This window comes from Limanda limanda, chromosome 11 (genome assembly GCF_963576545.1).
Source record: "Limanda limanda chromosome 11, fLimLim1.1, whole genome shotgun sequence".
Classification (NCBI taxonomy): Eukaryota; Metazoa; Chordata; class Actinopteri; order Pleuronectiformes; family Pleuronectidae; genus Limanda; species Limanda limanda.
Genome location: NC_083646.1, coordinates 7,740,671 through 7,749,490, shown reverse-complemented (window position 1 = coordinate 7,749,490; position 8,820 = coordinate 7,740,671).

Sequence of the window (8,820 nt, the reverse complement as noted above, 5' to 3'; positions counted from 1 at the left end):
TATTTAAAAATATCCCCTTTTTGGAGGGGGGTATTAGTGCAGGTTATACTCTTCATTCCAGGCCGATAAATATGCACACATTAAATTTTTGAAGTAAAGTTTTAACAGGGTTTCCTTTTCTGAAGACACATACCTGAACTAACACAGTCACATCCCCTAAAACGGCCTCGGCCTCATCTTAGATGTTAAATACAAGTCTTCCTCAATTCCAGTGGGAACATTTCGACCTGCCACGAGCTATGTTTAGATTTTAAAATTCATGTGATGTACCTCCCAACTACACTGAGTGGAATAATATTCAGCAGCTCACTCAATCAGATAATTGTATTTCGCTTCCACGTGTTTCTTTCTTTCCTCTTTTTTTTTTTGGTCCTTTCTTTTTTTTTTGACAGACATGCGTAATAGGCTCTAAATATGCAACTGTAAAAAAAAAAGAAAAGAAAAACAGTGTGCACTTCCATTTTGAAGACCAAACCGTCCCGTGCTTTTCAGGTAACTTTTCTTTTTCCCTCATTCCCTTTTTCCTTTTTGGCTAATGAACTTGGGCTATTCTGCCAGCATCCCCAGGAGAATGCAAAGGGGGTGTTGGTGTGTGTTGGTGTGTGTGTGTGTGTGTGTGTATGTGTGTGAGGGGGGGGTCTTGTGGTAAAAGGTGCGACTTTCTTCCTCTATCTCTCGGCTAATTAGGCGGGGTCTGAACGCGCCAGAATGAATATTCATGAAAAGGCACCGGCGCGCAATTAGTAGAGGAGAGAGAGAGTTCCCAACTTCAATCCCCAAACAACGCAGCTCCGGTCCCCACTATGCTGCTCTACAAGAGTCCCTACTTGTGCTCCAGCGCTCTTTCAACCCATAACTTCTACTGTCAATTCCTATCAGCCGCTCTCCTGCTCCCTCTCTCTCTCCTGCTCCCTCTCTCTCTCACTCTCTCTCTCTCAAAGCAGCCACCAACATAAGCCATTTGTCCACCCAATGTAAATCTCCATGTTGGGAATAACAGCCGATCCAATTAGCAGCATCATCATCAATAACGGCTCGAACAGACAGAGCAGATAATGTGTCAGTTTCAAACATCTATATTTTGAATTCCTCAACAACATCACGTGTGTCTTTCCAATGAGGGCTTAAAGGATTTCAGGTTGAACAACTTTATTTTACTAGAAGGAAAAAAGTTGTCATTTGCCACAATAATAAATACAACCAGTGAAATATATATAGACTGGATACTTTGGATACTTTGAAATACAATATACAAGATAGAGAAGGAAATGACCAATCACTACTTAAATTTAGTTTGTGTACCTACAGTATATTGTGCACTTGATGGACCGAGTAAATGCGGTAAAGGAGTCGTATTTATGAAGTATTCAAACTTGTTATTATTTGGAGAATCTTGTTTTTTTTTCAAACAACTTAGATAATCAGTCTTTATGATTCTTTAAATTACCTCTTGCACTTTTGAAACTATTACAAGAGTATCTACAATGTGTCAGTTTCCAACGTTTCAACGTCTATATTTTGAATTCCTCAACAACATCACGTGTGTCTTTCCCATGAGGCTGAAGATCCACACGTCTGCAGCAGAAACCGACTCACAAACCCACGTGCGGTAACACAACCCTGCACATGCACCCATCGCCTAATGATGCACATCATGTTACCAAACTCACAATTTCCTAAGCATCACACCTCACTATTCCAAATCCTCTGAATCGCCAGTGGCTCCTGGTGCACACACATCTGCCTTCCTCCCATAAACCCCCCCCCCTCTCCACCAGGCCTGGCGCTCTGTGTGTCACGGCAGCGTGAGCCCTTCGCCCGTGTGGTTGTGTGTCTGTCCGTCCCTGCTGAGGACTCACAATCCTCTGCTTTGGATTCAAGGTGATTCTTATCCCCGACCCCCCCCTGGCCCTGCACGTTTGCCTCTTGCCTCCATAAAGACGTGTTTATGTATGTATGTATGTGCAGGGGGGTTGGGGGGGTGGGAGAACACGGGGAGGTTTTTTTCAAGGGTTAGGGGGGGGGGGGGGGAGATAAGCAGAGGAATTTGAGGCCAGTGAATATGGATGGGGTCCCTGCTTTTAGAGAGCGCCGCTGATAGAGAGGTAAACAGCTCCTGGCCAGAAGAAGCAAGGAGGGTAGGGGGTGGAGGAGGCGGCGGGGGGGTGATTCATGCACTGGCATACATTTGGGGCCTAACTCCATATCCCCCCCACCCTACCTCCCGCTCTCTGTCATTCACTCACCATCTCCAGGAACTATCACTATTCCTCCTCCTCCTTATTCTGTTGTTGCCTTGTGGAGCTTTGTGCTTTTGGACAATCTGCTGGATTCGGGTGATGAGGTTTTATTATCAATGCAACACTGAGGGAGGGAGTTTGAAAACCGGATTTCAAAGTCAGAAGTTTTTGGTTTTCTCGATGCTGATGCTGCAATTTTTCTTTTTATAAAGGAAAACAAAATCGGCGCAGTTATTACTCCTGGAAACGCTGATCATTACTGGTGCTATAATTGCCTCCTTCAATAAGCATCTCTTATCTTCTCCTGTTAAGATGAGGACAAGCACTGCAACATGATGATCTCACACTTATGGCCCTCTCTCTCTCTCCTTATAAACCACCAATGGCTAAGAGAGTGTGTGATTTACAGTGGAGAATTCTTCATGGAGCAGTTGCTGTCAATGCTTTTGTTTCAGTGATAAACAGAAATGTAAGTCAGGAATGTCCTTCCTGTTACCAAAGGGAAACCGTTTTTCATGCTTTTACACTTTGTTTAAGGTTAGAACCTTTGTTTTGCATGCTGAAAGATGTGTTTGGTGCATTTAGTGAAGATTTCTCCACTGAGACGTTTGTCTTTGGTTTTAAGTATGTTTAGAAAAGACAAAATGTATGTACAATTTTGAACTTCATACTAGGTCAAGCCAAGATGGCTATTTACATTACTAGGAGAAATAAGGTCGAGCAACAACCAGGGACTAATGTTATGTTTCCTGCCCTGGTAAAAGCCAGAGTTGTGGTTGATTTCAGGTTTTATGAGCTAATGCAAAATCTCGAAACATTTAAGGATGTATGGTGTGTCAAAGAAGCGATCTGCACTGTAAAAGAAAATCAATTGCATTTTAACCATATTTTATAATTTATTTTAATGTTGTTTGTTTATCATTTTTAATCTCTATTTCTTTGATGGAAAATAATAATTGATTGCCCTACTCTTGTTCTGTAAAACTGAATAAAGTAGGTATTTAAAAAAATCTCTCTCTCTCTGTCTCTCTTTCTCTCTCTCTCTCTCTCTCTCTCTCTCTCTCTCTCTCTCTCTCTCTCTCTCTCTCTCTGTCTCTCTCTCTCTCTCTCTTTTCCCCCCTTCCCTCTGTCCCTGTCTTCTCTTGTCCTGACAGATCCGGCGAGGCTGAGCGCCCTTGCCAACATGGAGGCCACGACCCCGGCGGGACTCGACAGGAGTGAGTCCACATGTCTCACACATTCTGTGACAACGTGTAAGCCTGCAAACATCTCGCCTGATATGAAAAGTCTGGTGTTCGTACCTCTGCTCCATCCCAGCAGCTTCACCATTGTGTTCTATGCACACTCCTCTACTGAATTTGAGAATGAATATGACTTCACGTGTTTGTGTGTGTGAGTGAGGAAAACAAGCTGAACGGCTGAAACTGATGCAACTCCACTTTCAGTAGGTTTGTAGGTTTTATATGAAGTTTTCTAGAGCTAAAAAAATTCCAGTTTTAATGCGATTTTAAGCGTTTGTTTGTTTGTTTATTTAGAAGGATCCCCATTAGCTCTACCCTAAGACAGAGCTACTTTTAGTGGGGTCCACATTTAAGACATACATACAGATATCAAACATTTAAAACATACGTTAAAATACCAATATCAAACATTTAAAACATACGTTAAATTACAAATAGTTAAAAGTTAAAATACATTAAAATAATGATCATACAATTTTATATTACAAATATCAAAAATTAACTTAGTGGTTATGCAGTTTTACCTTTATCATGATATATAAAACACTGATATATACAATTCCATAGAAGCGAAAACTGCAAACCATGTAAGAGAATACTACACATTTATGTATAGCACGTCACCATCTAGTATGCTGTACCCAGGTGTTTCTTTATTTGCTTTTTGAACATACATTTACGTGTCACGTTTATAATTTCTGTTGGTAGTAGGTTCCATGACTTCATGGCTCTGTATCCCACAGTGCGTTTAAGAAAATTGGTATTAGCTCTGGGGAGTGAAAACCTTCCTTCTATTGCTCGTCTGATGGCATAGTTATGTGAGGCTACATTTTGATTTAGTTGCCTATACGGATCTGCTGTTTTTTTAGACTGCAAGAGGCGCCATGTTGATAAAAGAAGTGCAGCAGCCATCCTGTCTTCAACTTTTAGCCAGTGGAGACCAGTTTTAATGTGAGTTTGGACAATATGATACTGCTCTAATAGTTTATGGGGCATTTCTCCTGAACTGACAGGACAGTGGATGGGGAGAGAGAATGGGGGATAACACATACTGGGGTCATAAGCAAACCTGCGGACTCTCGTCTCTGTGTGCAATGAATGGCGCCCGAGCAACCAGGTGAGCTAGCACTCCCCCCTTTTGAGCCTTTTGCTGATTATCATCAGTCAAATCAAAATGAATTTCAGTTTTTTCCTTTTAAAAGCATCTTATTTTGGTTGGTTTTAATGCTGTAATTGACAAAAACGAGAGGACAACAAGGGGACAGGGTTTGGGAATGGCATGTCAGATTTAAAAGGCACCTCTGAGCCCCAGAGCTGCAGATTTGTGTTTTATTTTAACACTCCTGTAGGATTAAAGTGTGAATGAAGTAACCTTTATTCAGTGAGGCATGTCGTTTTTTTTTGCATTTGGCTAATTCAGAGGAGTTGTTTTGTTCCACAGGTGAAGCCTCGGAGGGCCTGACTCCTCTTTAGGGCAGGTGCTTAGTTTTATCACACTTCATCGCTCTCTTGGCCGCGACACAACACAGCTTCTCTCCCTCTCTCTCTCTCTCTCTCACACACACACACACACACACACCAGAGAACTTCCACACTAAGGCCCCACCGCAAAGTTATTAATGAGCTGTTTAATTTTAATTAGATAGTAATTCATGTTAATGCCTGCTTAATGGAGCCAAATAATTCCCCTCGGTCACTCGGGGTCTTTATGCTTCGTTTACCAGTCCCTGCAGTTATTCTCTGCCTTTTGTTTTTATATTACATTTCCAAGTCGTGTTTTTTTTCTCCTCCCAAGCAGTGAGTGAATGATGAAACAGTAAAAAAAAAACAACAGGAAACATATGGGGGCGAGTGAAGCATGCAAGTGTTTGTGTGTGGTTGTGTGTTAAAGGTTGTGTATCAGCGCGAGTGGGAGCCTGTATCCATATGTTTGTGTCTGTGTTACCCTGCGTGTGTTTATGTTACATTATTGTTTCAGTGCTTGTTTAATCAACTGTGTCCATGACTCTGTGTGTGTTTGTGTGAGAAGTCAAACTACGTGGCCACAGCGAACACACACACACACACAAACACACAAACACACACACTCCTAATGCACAGGCGACTACAGTAAATGCTTTAAGTCAGACCAAAGAAAAGGTCAAACTCCGTATTGAACACTAAGCAGGGTTAAACCCTCGGGTTGAGGTGCAGGTGCAGAGACACATGTAAGAGAGGTTGTGACCTTTATGTACCGGCCGGGCTCCTGGTCACGCGTGCACCCACAGAGCTGCTGCTCACCTACAGGAGGCAAGTGTGTGTGTGTGTGTGTGTGTGTGTGTGTGTGTGTGTTTGTGTGTGGTGGAGTGGAGGGGTCAATGCTGTTGAGTCTGTCTCAGTTCTGTCTGGGTGCCCGGGCTCTAACGGAGCACTAAGCTGAGTGGTTGAATTAAGTTAGTGGCTACAGACAGGCTTTTAATTGCTGATTGACCAGTCTGAGTGCTTCCTGGGCTGGGGGTCACGGCGTGGAGCAGGCGGCGAGGTCCCCAGGCCCCAGCGGCAATTTCAGCCACACACAACCCCAGCGCCACGGAGGGATCAGAGAGAGAGAGAGATGGAGAGCACAGGGCGGAGGAGAGGTAGTGAGGACGCGTGCGAGGGGGAATGGATAAGAGCCGAGAGACTTTTTGAAAAAGTTTGTTGTTGTGCTGTGTTTTCCTTCTTACATGAGGGTGGATCTCAGGATGTACAGGCGGCGTGAGATTCCAGCAAACAGGAAGTCATCACGTTCCAGCGGCGGCGAGCAGAGCGAGAGATTCGAGTTCCACAGATTAACAAGTTCAATGTTTACTCCTCCGCAGAATCTCAGCTCCTTCGTCTGTTTGACAATTATAAATTTGCTTTATAGCCGTTTCCATCCACTTCTTTGCCCCCTTCACTCTCGCCCTCCTTTATCCTCCTCTCCCCTCTCCCCTCACCCCACCCCCCCGCCCTTCAGGCCTCTTTCCTCTCATTCTGCACGGGGGCCACAAAAGCCCATTCTGCTGTTTTAGCGGGGTCGCTCCTCTCTCTCTCTCCTCCTCTCTCCTCCTCCTCTCCTCCTCCTCTCCTCCTCCTGCTCTCCTCCTCTCCTCCTCCTCCTCTCCTCGTCCTCCTCGTCCTCCTCCTCTCCTCCTCTACTCCTTTCCTCCTCTCCTCCTCCTCCTCCTCTCCTCCTCCTCCTCTCCTCCTCCTCCTCTCCTCCTCCTCCTCTCCTCCTGCTCCTTTCCTCCTCCTCTCCTCCTCCTCTCCTCCTCCTCCTGTCCTCCTCCTCTCCTACTCCTCCTCCTCTCCTCCTCCTCTCCTACTCCTCCTCTTCACCTCCTCCTCCTCTCCTCCTCCTCCTCCTATCCTCCTCTCCTCCTCCTCCTCCTCCTCCTCCTCCTCCTCCTCCTCCTCCTCCTCCTCCTCTCCTTCTCCTCTCCTCCTCTCCTTCTCTCCTCCTCCTCTCCTCCTCCCCTCCTTCTCTCTCCTCCTCCTCTCCTCGTCCTCCTTCTCCTCCCCTCTCCCCACCCCCCCGCCCTTCAGGCCTCTTTCCTCTCATTCTGCACTAGGGCCACAAAAGCCCATTCTGCTGTTTTAGCGGGGTCGCTCCTCTCTCTCTCTCCTCCTCCTCCTCCTCCTCCTCCTCCTCCTCTCCTCCTCCTGCTCTCCTCCTCTCCTCCTCCTCCTCTCCTCGTCCTCCTCGTCCTCCTCCTCTCCTCCTCTACTCCTTTCCTCCTCTCCTCCTCCTCCTCTCCTCCTCCTCCTCTCCTCCTCCTCCTCTCCTCTCCTCCTCCTCCTCTCCTCCTGCTCCTTTCCTCCTCCTCTCCTCCTCCTCTCCTCCTCCTCCTGTCCTCCTCCTCTCCTACTCCTCCTCCTCTCCTCCTCCTCTCCTACTCCTCCTCTTCACCTCCTCCTCCTCTCCTCCTCCTCCTCCTATCCTCCTCTCCTCCTCCTCCTCCTCCTCCTCCTCTCCTTCTCCTCTCCTCCTCTCCTTCTCTCCTCCTCCTCTCCTCCTCCCCTCCTTCTCTCTCCTCCTCCTCTCCTCGTCCTCCTTCTCCTCCCCTCTCCCCACCCCCCCGCCCTTCAGGCCTCTTTCCTCTCATTCTGCACTAGGGCCACAAAAGCCCATTCTGCTGTTTTAGCGGGGTCGCTCCTCTCTCTCTCTCCTCCTCCTCCTCCTCCTCCTCCTCCTCCTCCTCCTCCTCCTCCTCCTCCTCCTCCTCCTCCTCCTCCTCCTCCTCCTCCTCCTCCTCCTCCTCCTCCTCTCACAGCAGGTGCCCGTCCTCGGCTAACATTTGTTATCTCTAATCCTGCAGGTTCGGCGCACAAAAAAGAGCGTAGTAAACTCTCTCTCTCAGGCCTAATCCCACCACTCCTCTTTTTCGATGGCGCTCGCCCTCCTCTCCTCTTTTCTCCCCTCACTATCTCTCTTTTAGGCGGCTGGGGGGGGGGGACACTCCTCTCCTCTGATTGCCACATAGCTTTTTTTATCACCGCTGCCTTCAATTTGGGGGGCAGCTGTCGGTGGTGGGGGTGTCCCCTTTTTGTCCCCCCACCTCACATTTCTTAATACCTCCGATTCCAAACTCTCTCTCTGTCCCCCCCCTTTCTCTCTCCCTCTCCCTCTGTCTCCTTTTCTTGCCCTCTCCTCCCGCGCTCTCTGTATCATTTACAGTCATTTTCTGGCAATTAAAATGGAACACTGCTGCAGGATTTCCGCCCGCAGTGCAACACTACAGCGCTGATGAATAATTCTTCACCCTGCAAACTGGAGAGCTATAGCCTTTCTTTCATGTCGGCCCTTTGTTGATTTACCATTAAAACTTACCGCACCGTGCTAGGAGTGGAGGGCCCGGCTCTGCGGGAACTGGCAAAAAGCAAAAAATGAGGATGAAGCAGATATGTGTACATATGCTTTAGGGTCATTTTTTTTTTTTGCAGCCTATGAGGAAGTCTGTGAGTTATATATATATGAGTCGTATATATTTGTGTTTATGGTTCAGATTTATGGGGCCTAAGCCTCTTTATTTATGTCCACTGTCTCGTTCTGTACCACTTAGGTTTTATGTTAATTTTTCTTATCAACGCTTTTCATTATGGGGCTTAGCTGTATTGTGTGAGTGATTAGACGGTCATTCATCTCTGTTTCTCTCTCTCTGTCACACACACTGACACACACACGTATACACCCTCTCTCTCTCACACTCTCTCTCCGTCACACACAGGGCGAGCGGTGACTGATGTGTGGCTGGAGTGTGTGAGGGGCTCGGGCTGCAGGGGCGGGGGGGCGGTGGTGGCAGTATGTTAAATGATGTGGGACTCCAGGACCGAACCAG